Source organism: Schistocerca cancellata, chromosome 1 (genome assembly GCF_023864275.1).
Source record: "Schistocerca cancellata isolate TAMUIC-IGC-003103 chromosome 1, iqSchCanc2.1, whole genome shotgun sequence".
Taxonomy (NCBI): Eukaryota; Metazoa; Arthropoda; class Insecta; order Orthoptera; family Acrididae; genus Schistocerca; species Schistocerca cancellata.
Window position 1 is genome coordinate 728,258,849 of NC_064626.1, and position 18,775 is coordinate 728,277,623.

Consider the following 18,775-nt stretch of genomic DNA (forward strand, 5'->3'; position numbering starts at 1 on the left):
ACGAGTCACTGACGAATGAAATAAATAGGAAGTGCAGGGAAGCTAAGATGAAACGGCTGCATGAAAAATGTGAAGAAATCAAAAAAGAAATTATTGTCGGAAGGACTGTCTCAGTGTATAGGAAAGTCAAAACAATCTTCGGTGACATTAGAAGCAAGGGTGATAACATGAAGAGAGTGGTGGGAATATCACTGTTACATGCAGAGGAGAGGGTGGATAGGTAGAATGAGTACATTGAAGATCTGTATGAGGGGAAAGATTTGTCTGGTGTGATAGAAGAAGGAACAGGAGTAGATATAGAAGAGGTAGGGGATCCAGTATTAGAATCAGAATTTAAAAGTGCTTTGGAAGACTCAACATCAAATAAGACAAAAGGGGTGGATAACATTCCATCAGAATTTTTGAAATCATTGGGGGATGTGGCAACAACACGACTCTTCACATTGGTGTGTAGAATGTATTGTTCTGGTGACACACTGTCTGACTTTCAGAAAAATATCATACACTCAATTCCGAAGACTGCAAGAGCTAACAAATGCGAAAATTATCACACAGTCAGCTTAACAGTTCATGCATACAAGTTGCTGACAAGAATGATATACAAAGGAATGGAAAAGAAAATTGAGGATGTATTAGATGACAATCAGTTTGGCTTTATGAAAGCTACAGGCACCAGATAGGCTGTTCTGACATTGTAGTTGATAGTAGAAGCAAAATTACAGAAAAATCAAGACATGTTCATAGGATTTCTCGACCTGGAACAAGTGTTCCACAATGTCATGTGGTGCAAGATGTTCAAAATGCCGAGAAAAATACGGGTAAGCTATAGGGAGAAACGGGTAAAATACATCATGTGCAAAGCCAAGAATGATGTGCTTGGATTTAAACAGGTGTAAACAGGAATTTAGTCATTCACTTCTACTGTTCAATCTATACATAGAAGAAGCAACAATGGAAATAAAAGAAAAGTTTGGGAGTAGAATTAATATTCACTGTGAAAGGATATCAGTGATATGATTCACTGAGAACATTGCCATCCTCATTGAAAATGAAGAAGAAATACATGATCTGCTGAATGGAATGAACATTCTAATGAATATAGAATATGGATGTAGTGCCTTCAAAGGTAAAGTAGTTGTGGCGAGGATATAGTTGATCATAGCAACCAGCAGGGAGCTTATAGGTTGTCTTATAGGATGTCAGTTTGAAGTTGGGAAATGTAGTTTTCGATAGCAGTAAGACCGTGGACATTGGGAATGTTAGTGGAAAGGGAGGTAGCATGGATAGTGATGAGCAGGGTGTTGGATAGTAAAGGAATAGAAACTGTGGAGAGTTAGTGGAGAAAATGATTGGTATATTTTATGTAGGAGGTTACCTTATGAGTAAGGGCTCAAGGTGCTAGTCCACAGGGGTAGAGATTCTGTCAGCGAGGGCACAGAACTGGCCACAATACAGGTCCTATGTGATTGGGTTTATGTACATGGGTAAGAATGTAGAAGCTAGGGGTGCTGAAAATGGTGTTCATAAGGAGAGAGATAAGACTCAGGGGAGAGGTCTGGGATGGATCTGATGGTTCACGGAGTATGTGGATGTATCTGACAGCTGATGTAGTTCCTGCAATTCATAGCCACAGTGATGGTGCCTTTGTTGGCAGGTAGTATTATAAGTTTAGGATCAGTTTTTAGGTGATGAATTATGGTTCTTTCTGCAGATTTAGATTGATATCCACATTCAGATATTCAGGAAATGATGTCAGGGCAAGGTTTGAGGATAGTAAATTATGGAAAGTTCATATGGGTGACTTCGTGACATTGGGGGTGGATCACAGTTAGATGGAGGAGTAAACCAGGCATGTTCCAGTTTTGACTTTGGATTGTGTCTGATTGGTAATGTTAGTGGTAAACAAGTGTTTCTTTTGTAGGGACTGGGAGGAGAGAAGGTTTTTAACAAGTCCGGCATGATTGAATGTGGGAGTGTGACAAAAGGTAAAGTCTTTGGAAAGGACTAATACTTCTCTGGAACTGAGGTTTTACGTTCATGACTGTATTGTGTGTCTGTTTAGGCTCAGGGTTCTGTAGGGATGTGGGAGGGAATTCCTGATGGTGCAGTAAATGTAGAATGTCTGCAAGGCAGGGTTTGATGGCTATGATGGGTTGTGGGAGAGGTTTGATGGAGGCTCTTGTAGTGGTGGCAGTCCATAAAGTAAGATAAAACTGTTTTTTGAGGTGGCATTGTGCATGTTCATGGAGGGCTAAGCTTTCAGCTTTGGAGATGAGGTGCAGGAATTCAAAATTACAGAGTAGCAGAATGTTAGGCGTGGAGAGGAGGTAGTGCAAGGGGGTTTGGATGTTATGTATATGGTTTTACAGGACTGCATCAGTGAAAGCTACTCCATGAGCTAGGTAATAATACAGGAATAGTATGGGGGCCTGGGTTCTAGCTAGGGATAGGGAAACTTATATGTGTTGGTTGGAAGGCATAAGGATCCATAATGTAAGATAAAAATTGCATATGTATACTTGAAATTAGGTTAAAATTTGTGGGAAAATCACCAAAAATATGAGATGGATGAAGTATAGTGAAAAATAATGAAACCTGAGCAAGCAGGGCCTGTAGTGGCAAACGAAATAAAAACACCATCTCTGGGCATTACGGCCTATTTACAATAGCGTCTGATATAAGCAGCAATCTACCATTGATAGGCAAAGTTGTTGTGGTGGGGGGGGGGGGGGGGAAGGGTTGCAAGGTAGAGGTGGGGAAAGATGCTTTGACTGCTAGGTGCAGGATAGGGTGTGTGTGTTGGGAGGGGGGGGGGGGTATCATTGAGGCCCTCACAGACACCACATATCCTCTGTCTGGCCACAAACGAGCAGCACTCCTCTTGTGACTCAGTACCACCTAGGACTGGAGCAGATGAATCATATTCTCTAACCGGGTTTTGACTATCTCTCATCCTGTTCTAATTGAGATATATCCTCGCCATACCTCCCACAGTTGTATTCTATGATCTGTCCAATCTACTAGATATCCTTTCAACTCTTGCTCTCATCCCCTTGTTGCATGGCTCATATCCTTGCAACAGAGCTAAATGCAAGACCTGTCCTGTACATCCCCCACTACCACCTACTTCAGTCCTGTCACAGGCATATCCTACCCCATCAAAGGCAAGGCCACCTGTGAATGCAGCCATGTGATCTACAAGCTTAGTTGCACCCACTGAATTGTATTCTATGTGGGCATGACTACTCACAAGTTGTCTGTTTACATGAATGACCACTGCTAAACTGGCCAAGAGAGACAGCTGGACCATCCAGTTGCTGTGCATGCTGCCCAACTTGATGTGCCTCACTTTAACGATTTCTTCACAGCCTGTGCTATCTGCATTCTTCACACCAACACCAGCTTTCTGAACTGTGCAGGTGCCAACTCTCCCTCCTACATACCCTTTATTCCCATAACCCTGTTTGGCTCAATCTTTGCTAGTCTGTGTCTTCCACCTTCCTATCCCCATCACTGGTCTCACTCTAGACCTACAAATGCTTTCTATCCTACCAGTGCATGTACATAATTACTTCCCCTTATCTACTTCTCTGTTTTTCCCTTTGGCACTTCCACTTCCCCTTCCCCTTTCCACAGAACTCTATACTGTCCCCACAATGTCGTGCACGTTCTCATAGGCAGAAGCTTCCCCCACCCCCTACCCTGCTAACCCTCCTCTCCTCACCCCACAACTATTCCATATTCCCCATCAACTATCTACCCCAGCTACACTGCTGATCACCTCAGACAGCTGCAGTCAGGCCTTAGTCCCAGGAGACAACAGTGGCTCTGTGTGTGTGTGTGTGTGTGTGTGTGTGTGGTTTTGTTTTCTAGTTTAATAAAGGATTTAGTCCAAAAGCTGAACATTTCTAGCATTCTTTTCATTGTGCCTGTCTAGGACTCAACACCTCCTCTCTCCATTTGGGACTTTCCATTGTTTGATTTTTGTGTTCAGGATATCATGTGAGAAAAGTGGGCATTGGATTTTACACGACAGAGTTTACCAAATCCAGTCTGATTGGTGTGGAGGAGGTGATTCTGTTTACTGTGCCTCATTAAGGTTGTACTCAGAACCTGTTTTAAGATTCTATAACACATACATGTTAATGAGACTGGATAGAAGTTTTGTTTATGTACATCATTCCTCTTTACAGTAGTATGAGAATTAAAACAAGGCAGAACTTCTGAATTTTTTTAAAAAAATGTTTGAATGTGGAGTTCAGGATATTTTACTTCTGATAAATGCTAAAATAAATATCTAAATTATATCAAAAAGAATATATAGTCAGGAAAATTATGAATTATATGTCAGAATTTCTGACCAGTACTCACCTTCAGCAGGTGAAAAATTTAATAGTGCTGGTAGATACATATAAAAGTACACAGCACTGTCCTACCTTTTGGAAGTGTTAGTTTCTTTCTCATGAAGGAGAAAGGATTAGAGGGGGAAGGTGGAAGTAGAAGGGCAGTTTATCAGACCACAGGATGAAAGGGACCTATCTGTTGTGAGGACCACAAGATACAGTGATTGGGGAAGGGGGTTTATCAGATAGACTAAGAGGTCAATCCAGGAATATATGCACAAAATCACTTTATTATTTTTATTTTGTTTATGTTTTCTTCATTTTCTTTTTCTCCTAGTTCTTAATTCACCTATTTGCTCCTCTTCTATAATCTATCTTTACACTTCAATCTGTCATTATCTCAGGACTGAATCTGACACAGTGCTTACCAGTATACTACCTTTGACTTCCTTTTCTCTGTGACACCTCTCTATTGATCTTTGTATCCTCTTCTTCTTACAACAGGTAGGTCCCTCCCATACAGGACTCTGAGTGACTTCCTGCTTTTTTAGCCTTCCCCAAACTATCCCTCTCTCCTTGCTGAGGAAGGAACTAATAGTTCTGAAGAACAGGATAGTGTCTATGTGTCTATTGGGCAGTACTAAATTTATTACGTGCTTTCACAGCTGTGCTGGCCAACAATTCTGTCTCCTAGTTTCCCAGTTTGCCTAGCTGCTGTCATGGATAACAGTTAGTTGCATCTGAGAACATGCAAACCAATGTTAAAAAGGGAAAAGTAGTAAGAAAACATTATTGAGGAGGGTGTAAATTGAGGCTGGGCGTGGGGAGGGTGTCAAAGATAGGTGATATCACCAGGGATTACAACACAGTGAGGTCATGAGGCTTATGGGATTTAAGGATGTGTTGTTGACCTGGAGATCAAATAAGCTGGTGTTAGGGGATAGAATGTGAAGTGGTCTATGCAGTGCTCAGTATGTGAGAACTGTCTTCCTTGTAGACAAGGAACAAAATATTTATCAATAAAAACATAAAATCACACTTCACATTTCAATAATAAACTGTTATATGAGATAATACAAAAAAGTCACAAAAAATAATGTTTGTGAAGATGATTGTCTCTGTTGGTGCACTTTAATAGTATGATAAATGATGGTAACTGTTTTTTATAGCTGACAAGTTGATCGACTTGAAACTGGCAAAAATCTATGTCCAGAAGGACCACAATTAAGGACATTTTTCCAAGAGCTCAACAAAGTAATAAGTTGTTGAATAGGCTTGTTGCCAGAACGTTGAGAAATCATGTTGCAGCATAGTGTAGACTTGGACTCTTGAGAGGTGGAATTCTACAGGCTGGTGAGCAGCTTTCAACTGTCGGATATGGCGATGTGGCGTCTTAAGTACAGTTTCAGTGGAAGAATCTGTTGTGGACTATTTGACGCCACGCGGCAGTGCAGAAGCAAATAGATTTGCATTAGCTGCATCTTCTAGGGCAATGTGGCTGTCAGTGAGATGAGCACCCCAGGTTGCAGTGGTGGTGTCCTGAGTTGCCCTTGACACCACACTGTGGTTATTATTATCATTTGGAATGCGTGTTGTTTTGGCTATACATTTGGCTATACATTGATCGGCCAAAGCATTATGTTCACTGTCCATTGTGACATTGGATGCTGCCTGGTGGTGTTGCAGGCATGTAATGTGGTAACAAAAGTATGGGGGATCACCCTAGCAAAGACATAGGATGGGCTTCAAATGGGGAAATCCACCGAGATAAGCAACTTTGAGAAAGGGCAGGTTATTATTACACAGAACATGTTGAAAATGGCAAAGCTGGTCGAATGTTCACATGCTACTGTCGTGAGCATCTACAGAAAGAGGTAGAAGGACAATGAAACTACCACTAGGCAATAAATGGCTGGATGTCCACGACTCTTCACAGAACATGGGTTTCAGAGGCTTGTCTGCTCGGATAGGATCATGATCTGTGGCATTTCTGTCGAAAGAGCACAACGCTAGTGCATGTACAAGTGGTTAATAGCACATCATTCATCGTACAGTGTTGAATGTGGAGCTCCGTTGCAGACCACCCTTATATGTTCACATGTTGATCTAACAACATTGTCAGTTACGATTGCAGTGGATGCAGGACTGTCGGGATTTATATGACTATGAGTGTAAATGTGTCGGCTCTTCAGATGACTCACATTTTTGTACACCAGATTGATGGTTGCCTCCACAAACGCTGTTATGGAGGTGAACAGCACCTCAAAATGTGCAGTGCAATGAGGACACAGGCTGTTGGGAGCAGTATTATGCTATGGGAGACATTCTTCTGTGCTTGCATGGGATATGTGTTAGTAATCGAGGACATGCTGTCAGCTGTGAACCACCTGCTTCCCTTTGTGCTGTAGTCTTCCCCAATGGCGATTTCATCTTCATCATGTAATTGTCCATGTTTCGGAGCCAGAACTGTGCTCCGGTGGTATCAGAAATATTGGGGAACATTGTAATGAAATCATATTAATGATGTCTCTGTGGCTAAATTTGCCTGATGTAAATCCTATGGAACACACCTGGGTTGCTATCGGACACCATCACTGTATATGCAAATCAGTAGCTTGTTCTTTCTATGAATTACGTGAACCTGTGCATAGACATCTAACCCCACATAACTCCACGAACCAGCCAACAAACTGTCGGATCCCTGATATGCAGAATCACTGATGTATTTTATTCCGAATACAGACAGACAAGCTATTAAGCACATCATCATTATCTTTTGGCTCTTCAGTGTATGTATGCCAGACACACTTGAATGCACATAACGTAATTTGTTAACAGCATTTCAAACTGTGCTGGGCAGTACGTTCATCTCTGTAGTGAAACTTACCCTTGGCCATTGTTTGACAATACACATCCATATAGTTAATAGCTGGATACTAGCCATACCCATGAAAAACTGTGTGGTGATTGTAGCAGAGTGAATGTATGACATGACTGCTTTCACAAGTGGCTCTGCACCCAAGGAGTGAGACAGTATCAGTGAGTGAATGGATGTGTGTAGAGAAACTGTCCTTCCACCAAAACCTTGCGTCCCACATCTCTCCCCTAGCTTCATTATTTTGCTCTTATGATGCCGTGTATTCTCAGAATCCTAGCCCCATTCCTATCTATTCCCCGTACCCCTCGTCAAAGGGCTCCCTTGCCAGGGGCAATGGGTGGACCAGTGCCCCCTACCCCCTAGTTGTCAGGGAAAAGAAGAGATATAGTGGAGTCAGGATTTTTTCTTTCAATTAATGATTTAAAAATCTATGTTATACACATTTTTAACAGGGTCAGAATTAGAACATTTCTTGCTACTTAACAAGTTGCCATTCATCCAAATACTCCGTACCCCCAGGTCTAACACCCCCCCCTCCCAAAAAAAAAAAAAAAAAAAAAAAAAAAAACTGTCTTATGGGTGCTCTTGGCCCCATCCCTTTCCCATCAGTTATGAACTTCCCCTCCTCCTTACTTCAGTTATATATTTAGGCATACATATTTTCTGACAAAGTGTTTTAGTAGAGGTTTCATTCTGTCTGCCCACTGTCCAACATCCTCCTTTTCTACATCTTTGTAAGCAACATGCAACCACACGTCCATGCTTCCGTCATACCATACTTTATATCTCTATATCCGTATATCCTTATCCTTTCCCCTGCTGACCTCCCTCACTTTATCCACGGTACCTATTTACTTTTCACTTTTTTTTCACCACATCTACACAATAAAGATAACCATTCACTATTATCTTATATGTACACTTAATGTGTTGCAAAAATATCATTTCAAAAATGAACTGAATTAAGGACAATTCTATAGTAGTTTGCTGTGGGGATGATGCTGACATGTAACACATACTCCAAAGATTTTGAGGAACTTTCCATATGGATTCCTTCTGAGTTATTGAACACATTGATCAGATCTCACAGTCACTGCACCACAAGGAACATTTCAGTTGTGTTAAACTAGTATGGTCAGTTGAATTTACATGAATGGATAAAATGAATGAAAGTACAAAGACATGAAATGAAATCAGTGAAATAATCTAAAAATTTCTGAGTTGCTGTGCACATCATCTTTAGAACTTATATTTTGTTTCTGATGTTAGTGGACAAATGGTAAAAATTTCTGAAGGTGGTATTACTTACCATTTTAAATGAATTTGTATAAACATGTGTCCAATTTTTGTGGATTTGTTGTACAGTTAGTTGAACAAATTCACATCAAGTAAATTTAATGTGAATGATTGGGAACAAATAACACACTGAATTAACTAATTTGTAAAACCTCACAGGTAACTTACAGCAATTTAAATAAAATTTACAAAATATTCACTGCTGTTTTGAATATACTTTTCATCTCTCTGCATAACATTACATGTAATTTACCTCAGAGAGGACATTATAGTGTACTATTTTTATCCATCACCATAATCATTAATTTAATCAGGTAAGGTGCAGTGATCTTGGTGGCCAATGTGTATGAGTGACTGATCTATCTGTTAGGTAGTATAACACTTAAGTGATGTGTTACCTTAGGACAGAATTCTAAAGTGCTGATAATACTGAAAGAACATGTTCAGATGAAGGAAGCAGTGGTAACTCATTTTGCTGGCAGTCTTTATATGGGAGGCATGTGAAATAAATTGATAATAAACCAGGTTCTGTTAGCAAACTGTGCCATACATTTGTGCAGATGGATGCTAAAATTGTGTCTCCTTAGTTAAATGGGGATATTAATTTCTCTTCTGACATAAATTAAGTGTGTTGTTGATGCTATTGTGTTTGAACTCAGAGTAATCAGTCGATTTTTTTTTTGTCATGTTTGCCAGATTTTAGTATATGAAACAATGATACGTGCCAAAATTGTTGATGTGTTTGACATAATACTATGCTCTTCTAAGTCAAGACTGCTTTGTACTTTATCTACATGTTGGTTGGTTATTTGGTTTTAAAGTGCTTGACATAGTGGCTGTTACAATCTCTACAAATTTTTTATTTGGCGGGTGTTTTCAAAATTAATAATATTAACTGATTTGAAAATCTCCATCAAGTACATGTGGCTGACTGTTCACTATTGTAAAAATGGAAAAGACAAGCCGTACCATGCACCTGCACACACGTGCGTGTGTGTGCCATGTTCAGAAGTAATATGTGTAATGGGAATTGTTCCTGTCTCACAATATTTGAATAAACTCTCTTGGCTATGGTAGACTGTTAGACTGCCATTAGAATACCTGCATTCACAACCAGCATGAACATTTGCAACGCAAAACCCATAAAAAGGATGTCATGTCATGAAAAATTGTCATATGAAAATATTCATGGTATTCTTTTATATACTTGTCTTATCACAGACATCGAGCTTGGGATTGCTATCTTATTTGATTTGTACATAGATGATGTGACTGCTTGTTATTAGTGTACATCTGAGCTGTACATCTCAGCTTCATGTAGGTGTATCTCCATACCCATTGAAAATTCGACATAAATTTGTATGAACTTTCAGACTACTACTGAAGTATTTCCAATTCCACGTGAAACACACTATATGTAAAACCAAATGATGAATACAGCTGTGTGATAATTACTATGGTTCCTTAATTAAAAAGAACGCATCAACTCACTATTCTGTGACATCATAAAATCTACTGTCACAACTAATTTTATATTACTAATGTGTTAAAAAATTGATTATGGGCATTGTCTTTATGCCAGTATGCTGAAAAGGTGGAACATATGTTCTTTCTGTGTAGTTCATTCTCCCTGTTTCTAATTAGTTGTTTTGTTATAGCATTTGTTGGATTCTATGTTTCGTGTTCTCATTTATCTGGTTGTTTACATCAAAATATGATAATTCATTCTCAGAAATATCATTTCACTAAAATGCTCCAATCTGACTTTCACGTTGATTGGCTAGTGTCTTCGAAATTTGTCAATTTGTGTTGGTAAAGTCTCATTTGATCTAGACTTCTTGGACTTTTGAAGTAGCATCATCTGTCTGTTATGCCTAAACTGACTTTTATAAAGCCATCTATAGACTAATGTTTACTGAAGTAGTTTTAACTGTGAATGCTCTTATCTAGTTTGTAAATTTAACTGGTACAGCTTCAATTGTCATGACAGTTGTTGCATGATGATTCAGAGTAATAATTTCACTAATACCAGAGAACATTGTATTTAATGTAATACAGGGTGGGGCACAATATTGAGCAATTTTAAAAAGCATGCGAATCAAGCTGCATTGGAGAGAGGCGGAGTGGATAGCATGAGTTTCATTTGGCATGAAATAGCATTTAGTCATAACGGAGTGCTGAATCCCTCAGCATCAGGTGTATGCTTTCAAACCATTTCATCAAAATGGTAGTTCATACCAGCTAGCATGTCGTGCATTCTGCAACCTCTTCAACATTAATCGGAACTGGCCCATGCCACCTGACTGTGCAATTACAAAGTGGATTGAGAACTTTGAGCAGACTGTGTCAGCATCAAAGAAGAAAACTGAGAGACCAAAAACTGCGCACACACCTGAAAACATTGAACGTTTAAGAGGTGCCATTGAGAGAAGCCCTCATCTCTCATCTCACTTGGAGCCAAAGCCGCTTCTGCTTAGAATTTTTGGACATGATTATTCAAGATGAGGACATTGTAAATCATTTGTTGATGAGTGATGAAGCTCCTTCCATCTGTCCGGTTATGGGAACAAGCAAAACTTTCAATTTTGGAATAACGTTGCTACTACAGAACTGGATCAGCAACCATTGCACTCTGCAAAAGTTACCGTGTGGTGCGCCGTGTCTTCATTAGGGATCATAGGGCCATATGCTTTTGAAAATGGCCTTGGCAATGCTGTAACAGTGACTTCGCAGAGATATCGTGGACATGTTGGAAAGCCTTTTTACTCCACAACTTGCACACTATGAAGTGAACGATGAGATATTTTTCCAACAGGACGGAGCAACCTCTCACATTGCTCGAAGAAGCATGAATATTGTCAATCATTTGTTTCCAAGCTATGGAATCTCCCAAAATGGGGATATTGCAGGGCCCTCTCATTCACTGGACATCACAACATTTGACTTTTTCTTGTGGGGTTATCTGAAAATCAAAGTTTTTCGAAATAACCCTCCTTGAACAATTGAAGCCCTGAAATAGTAGGTCCAACTGGAAGTTGTTCCGATCCCACTGGCAATGCTGTACAGTGTGATTAGTCACTCAAGGTCCGGCTGGAGGAATGTGTCCATTTAAATGGACACCATCTTACCAGAGTTATCTTAAAAAAATAACCAACGTTTTACTATTTCAGAGAATGCTTTTCCATGTGTTTGAAGATTATGAAATAAAATTTTTTAACTAAGTGTTTTTACTTAACAGCCTTTTAAAAATCACTCTTTATTATGTCTCACCCTGTACTTGATGTTATTACAATCTTAATTTAGTGTTAAACGCGTCTCTATAGTTCTATCAGTTAACTGAAACACACACACACACACACACACACACACACACACACACACACACACAAGTACATTTCATTTTAATGAAGGTCACTTCAGTCACAAATAAAACAGAAATTAAATCTGCTTTGCTTGTTGGAGTTCATGATTTACAAACTTAAAATTACATGTGATACCAGAATAAATGAGTATTTAGTTACATAAAATTCATGTAGCCACACGAGACATTGTTTCATTAATGTTGTTCAATTCCTTCTTGAGTTAAATAGTGTAGCAAATAAGAGACAATTTCTTATTTCATGCATGCATAGCTTAATATATGTCACATTTCCTCCTTGGAAGTGAGGTAGAACTTTAGTAAAATGTTCTGTCCCATATTGCTCTCATGAACCACTTCAGCTAGTCCACATTCTAGTGAAGCAGAAACCATATTAACTATCAGTGAGCAGTTATATGGGTTACTGAAGACATGGCTAACAATATGTAGTACATGCTTTTAGTGACTTGCCATTTCTTTTAAATTCTATCAATGATGTTTATGTACGTGCTTGAATCCAGCACAGTCGACTTACCCATTTCAATATACGGCTGAGTCAGTAAAGTGTAGAAATGAATTTTTGCGTATTATTAAACATACTACAGGTCATTAAAGTCGTGTTTCTGTGTCTGATGCCTTGTCTCATTCATTGTTACACTAATACTTTATGCTGTTACCAATACACTATAAATATGTGTTTTTGTCTGCTTAGTGTGACCCTTATCTCATATTTTCTTTGTTGTAAATCTGTTTCGTAAAAGAAATTAAGGAATATATTGCTTGGTAAGAGACTTTTTGATTGGGGGAAAATCCTCTGTGAAGTTTCTTTCAGGGAGACTCCCAGTCACTGCATCTGCTACAGACATTTCCAGTTTTATTACTTACCTTCTTAAGCATCATATCCTTAAAATGAGTGATCAGTAAGTCTGGTTTGATCAAAGACAGGAGATTAAAACCCTAATGTGTTCAGGATAAATAAATAAAATAAAAAAACAGTGGTTGGTTGCTGTAACTACTCATTATCACTTTGTTTTGTACAGTCATATAGTATCATGTAACATTCAATATGGATGTAGTTAGATTCTTAATGTTTTTATTTAGCCCTGTTAATAGTTTTGAAAATCAGTTGTTTGTTGGTGTTTACTGTGATGGCCTTGTATCTGTTTCTGTACTCTTTCATATGAATTACATATTGACACCCACAAATGTAGAGGGAATTCTTACCTTTATTCTGTGTTATAAGATAATCAATGATTATTTTACCTTTCCTGCTGTACACTGCTGATTCCAATTTCCCCAGTGCATCATCTGAATTTCTGCCCAGGGAAGCCTTTGGAATTTTGACCCGGACGGTGTATATGACTTTTTGTGGCATTTAACTGGGTCTCAAGTAAATTTTGCAAGCTCTATATTTGTAGTGACAATACTGCATTAGTCCTCCATGTCAATATTACTATTGTGATGCCATATTTTTTCAGAGTGAAACTTTCGTATCTCTCAGACTTTTTTTTGTTTTAAAAAAGTAAGTGAAAACCCCTCCAAAGTTAATGGTTGTGTAAGAGCACCTGCAGTGTATTCTCTAATTAGTACAAGTGCTAAAGACCTAGGTGTTGAGCACCCACAAAAGACTTCATTCCAATTAGTGAACATTAGAAATTTCCCAAAACAGTGTTTGTCCTTCACACTTTTTTCTGGAAGAAGCCAAATAAAAAAAAGCAATTAAAAAAAACATGGCAAGGACAAAATAGAACTAAAAAAGAACTGACTGCATTTTATCATACAGTTAAGAAATTGTGTAGAATCTGATCTTCGTAACTGACTTCAGAGTATCACATGTTCATTGACTCATAATAGGAGAGTAAAAATAAATACAAAGATACAGAGACTCAGACTCATCAGGAATAAGGTAAGAAACGTAAATTATGAGAATTTATTCATGGCTAGAGAAGTATGTCAGATTAAGTTAAGTAATAAGACAGCATCTAAGAAAATAAAATGATGCACATTCATAGACACAAGGGGACACTGATTTAGTGAACATACTTATGTAAATAGCAAAATATGATGCATGTATGAAGAAAGTAAAATATCCTTGAAGTTTCAAATGGAGCAATATTAATACTCAATAGCAGGTGAGCGTTTCAAGCAAATAAATCTGAGAACTTGATAGAATTTACTGAAACAAAACTACCAATAAATGTCTTTAAGAGCATGTGTTACATTAAAATTAAAATTTGGTAATAGAAACAATGATAGTATGATAAGAGAAACAAGTGAAAATGATAAGCAGGGGTGAAGGCAAAACAGAAACTTATGGTGGGGAGATGCCAAATCTAACAGTTAAGATTACAGATGGCACAACAACTAACAACAGAGAGAAAATTGTCCAAGCATTCCAAGACGTGTTTAAATATCAGTGTAGTTCAGGAAACTGTAGTGGTTACCCCTAGTGCAGATTAATTTCAGCAATAGTAATCCTAAAAATCATTTATAGGAAGACTTTAATAATGTTAAATGGACACATAAAAATAATTAAAATAAACAGTCAAATCATAGAACTAGTTGATGAGTTTTTGAATTTAGGAATGTTGAAGAAATCAACTGGTTGGACAGCAGAAGGAATAAAGAAAAGAATATGTAAAGGAGGTTGCTTCTTCATTTCTTCTTTTTTCAGTGTCTCATTGGTGACTGCTAGGGATTCCATCAAGATTTAGATAATTTTTCACAATGCCATTGAAGTAAATTTTCAAGTTTATACATATTTATTATTGTTATCCAAACTAATTACAACCAGCTTTACCATAAAAAGACAGATACATAGACGTAGAAGCATTTAACATAAGTTAATAAATAGCTGTTCATAATTGTGCAGGTAACTGACATCATTTGTCTTTACTGAGCAACAGGCACATTTTACTGTACCCTATGAATGGTGAAGCAGAAGTGTTTGGACAAGTGAAAAAAAGAAAAAAAAAATAATCATATGGCATTTATTGGCCGGGATTTCCCCTTCGGGGTTTGGCCAGCGTATTGCAAGTCTTTTTAGTTGACGCCACTTTGGTGACTTGCATGTCAATGATGATGAAAATGATGATGATGGACACACAACACCCAGTCCCCTGCCGGGAATCGAACCCGGGCCCCCTTGCTTGGTAGGCAGTAGTGCTACCGCTGCGCTACGGAGGCGGACTGTTTGACAAGTAAGTGCACGTGGCTGTAGGTTGATGGTGACTGACTTCATGGAATTATACGAAATGAAATTATCATATGGTGCTACTGGTTGGGAGACCCCAGTCTGGGGTTTTTTGGCTACCTAGAGCAAGTCTTTTTATTAGGTGCCACTTTGGTTACTTGTATGATGATGATGTGAACAAAACACCCAGTCCCTGAGCAGATAAAATCTCAGACCTGGCAGGGCATTGAACCTTATCCCCCCTCCTCCCCCAAACCCATCCTGCCAGATGGCAGTCAGCCATGTTACTACTCACGAAAGCAACATGAAAGTATATAAAATGTAGATATTATACAAATAATTATGACTGACTGTATGATTGATCCCATGAACATTACATGATGACAGGTAATTGGGTACTTGCTTGTTGCCTTGCCCACAATGCCTGTGTAAAGACATGTGTAAGAATGGTTTTTCTCATTATTTGAATACAAAATAATGAACTGAATCAAACAATGGAAAATCCAGGTTGGAATATTGACAGTATTATGAAAAGGATAGTTGTTGCACACTGTATAGTGGCGATGCCGATTGCATATTTTTCAGATGGCTAAGTACTGGATTTATTTTTATGAGCAGAATGCACTTTTATGCATGAGATTTGGCAAAACCCTACCAAGAATTTTCTGGAAACACAAATTTTGTAATTGAAATCTTTCATAAACAACATGTTATTGTAGTAAAACAACAACTTTTTGATACAGGAAAATCAGATGTGTCAGTCCTAAAACTAACTATTATGAGTGGAGTCATATTTAGGAATAATAAATTTTGACTATTTCTTTAAATTAAATGTTTCAACAAAACATTAGCAGGATGTAAATAATATACTGATTAATAAAGTTTAGAAAGTTGCAGCAGAGATAACAACTTGGAGATCTCAAATATGGGTAGTTTGCATCTACATGCATACATGCATACTCAGCAAGCTACTGTAAGGTTTGTGGTGGAGGGTACCATGTACCACTATTAGTCATTTCATTTCTATTCTACTTGCAGATAGAGAAAAGGAAAAATGACTGTGTGCATGCCTCTGTATGAGCCCAGTTTCTCTTGTCTTGTCTTCATGGTCATTATGTGAAATGTATGTTGGAAGCAGTAGAATCACTCTGCAGTCAGCTGAAAATGCCTGTTCTCTAAATAAATGTTGTCAGTGGTGTTTCATGAAAACAGTGTCATCTTCCCTCCAGGGATCCTCATTTGAGTTCAAGGAGCAGCTCTGTAACACTTCCATATTGATTGAATGTACCAGTAACAAATCTAGCAGTATACCGTATTTACTCGAATCTAAGTCGCACTTTTTTTCCGGTTTTTGTAATCCAAAAAACCGCCTGCGGCTTAGAATCGAGTGCAAAGTAAGCGTATGTTCTGAAAAATGTTGGTAGGTGCCGCCACAACTAACTTCTGCCGTCGAATATATGTATTATGTAGCGCTACGCAGGCACAAAGATAAATACTGGCGCCAAAACCTCTGCGTCAGTAAATAAATTAAAAAAAAAAGTTGGAAGACGAGCTTTTTTTCTCCGCCACGAGTTTTGACCACTGCATTTTCATACATTATCCAATGAAGTAAATACAAATTCCGTTTTGTTCATCTTCGAATGCAGCAGCATTTCAATGTACTACGAAAATCTGACTGGCGAGACTGTTTGCGATGTTTGTCAACATGGCCAACTCTACATTCTGATTTCTGAATTTTTTTCCTACCTGTGAGAAGAGATGGTTGCTAATAGGAACTATTATGAATTGTGAATCACATGCAGTATTCTCTTTACCATAAGAATAATACGAATATAAACATTTTGCCATGTATTCTTTCGTGTTTGCTGCTATCTCATTTAAATCCTGTCTGCCTAATAAACTACGAAACTAGAGTGAGACAACAGCAAAGGCAGAAGAATATACATATCATGTCATGTTTATATGCGTATTATTCTTATGCCTAATAGTGATACAGTCAGAAATGAAGCACGGCAATTGACTAGATTTTTAAATCTAAGATGACTCTAAGTTCTGTGCAGAATTTAATGTACTAAAGAGGCGTCTGCAAAGATTTTCAAATGGAGAAAAATTTCCGCTAAACTCTCATTCAGAACATCTTCTATCATATGCAGTCTATTATTTGGTTCTTGTTGATCATTATCAAAGAAAGCAGTATTGTAAGTAACAGCAAATAGCAGTCTCTTGCCATTGTTTCGCCAATAAGACGATTCCTTTAAAAAAAAAAAAAAAAAGGGGGGGGGGGGCGGCGACAGGTCGTAAACGCTCATTATCAGAATGCGACAAACAATGCACGACACAGTACAGTAATGCATTTTCAGCTTAGAGTGACGTAAACACCTGTAACAAAGAGAAGGGCACTTATCAGATCAGAGAAAAATAAGCAATCAATTCAAACCAGACGAAGCACGCGAAAAAGGAAGGGTACCCGTATAAATACAGACGCATAGCAATGGCTACCTGATAAAGCTAACTGCTAAGCTTACGACTCGAACCAAACAACTGTAGCTGTATCGTCATTCATTCGACCTAAATTGTGTTTCATATTACAATGGACCAACTTTGTTTCGATTTGGAGGTGCGGCCTAAAACTTTTCTCTCCCCTTGAATTTCGAGTCTCAAATTTCAGGTGCGGCTTAGATCCGGGAAAATTTTTTTCCTTGATTTTGAGTTTTATTTCTCAGGTGCGGCTTAGATTCGAGTAAATACGGTACTTCTAAATTGCTTTGATATCTTCCTTAAATCCAACTTGGTGGGGATCCCAAACTTTCAGGCAGTACTCAAGAATAGGTCTCACTATTATTCAGTGTGCAGTCTCCTTTGTAGATGTGTTATACTTTTCTAAATCTCTCCCAATAAACCTAAGTTGACCTTTTGTTTTTCTACAACCATGCTTACATGCTCATTCCATTTCATATTGCTTTGCAGTGTTATGTCTAGATATTCAGCCAATGTGACTGTGTCAAGCAGCACATCACTATTACTGTATCTAACATTACAGGATTGTTTTTCATACTCTTATGCATTAACTTACATTTTCCTACATTTGCAACACACTACCATTCATGACACAAAATATATATTCTAAGTTATTCTGTACCCTTCCACATTTACTCAATGACTGTACCTTTCTGCGTGCTACTGTGTCTCAGCAAACAGTCACAGATTGCAGCTGCTCACTCTATTAATCAGATTATTTATGTATATAGAGAATAAAAGTAATCCTCTTCTACCTTCCCTGGGGTGCTTCTGACAATTCCCTTGTCTCTGATGAACATTTGCTGTCGAGGAAGTGTACTGGTTTGTTACTTGCGAAGTCTTCGAGCCATTTACATGTCTAGGAATATATTCCGTATGCTCGGACCTTCATTAACAATCTACAGTGGGGCACCGTGTCATATGATTTCCGGAAATCGAGTATTGTTGAAGAATCTACCTGTTGCCCTTTATCCGTGATTCTCAGGTTATTGTGGGACAAATGGGCAAGCTGGATTTCACACGAGTGGCGCTTTCTAAATCCATACTGTACATGTACATGTGTTATTTATGGAACAGAAGGCAGAAAAGAAAAAAATTGTACGAGGTCTGTTCAAAAAAATCTGGAACATTCGTAATTTCATGCCAATTGTCTGTTGGAGCGAAGTGGGGTAGGCATCCTTGCACATGCC

The 18,775-nt window shown here is 38.3% G+C and overlaps 1 protein-coding gene and 1 non-coding gene across 7 annotated transcripts in view; one reads left to right on the forward strand and one right to left on the reverse strand.

Annotated features, from left to right (window-relative positions):
• LOC126185168 (peripheral plasma membrane protein CASK) overlaps positions 1–18,775 on the forward strand; it is a 530,963-nt gene that overhangs the window by 447,183 nt on the left and 65,005 nt on the right. The gene's annotated exons all lie outside the window — the stretch shown is intronic.
• Positions 14,989–15,061, reverse strand: Trnag-acc (transfer RNA glycine (anticodon ACC)). Its single transcript has one exon. It is a non-coding gene; the product is annotated as a tRNA-Gly (tRNA).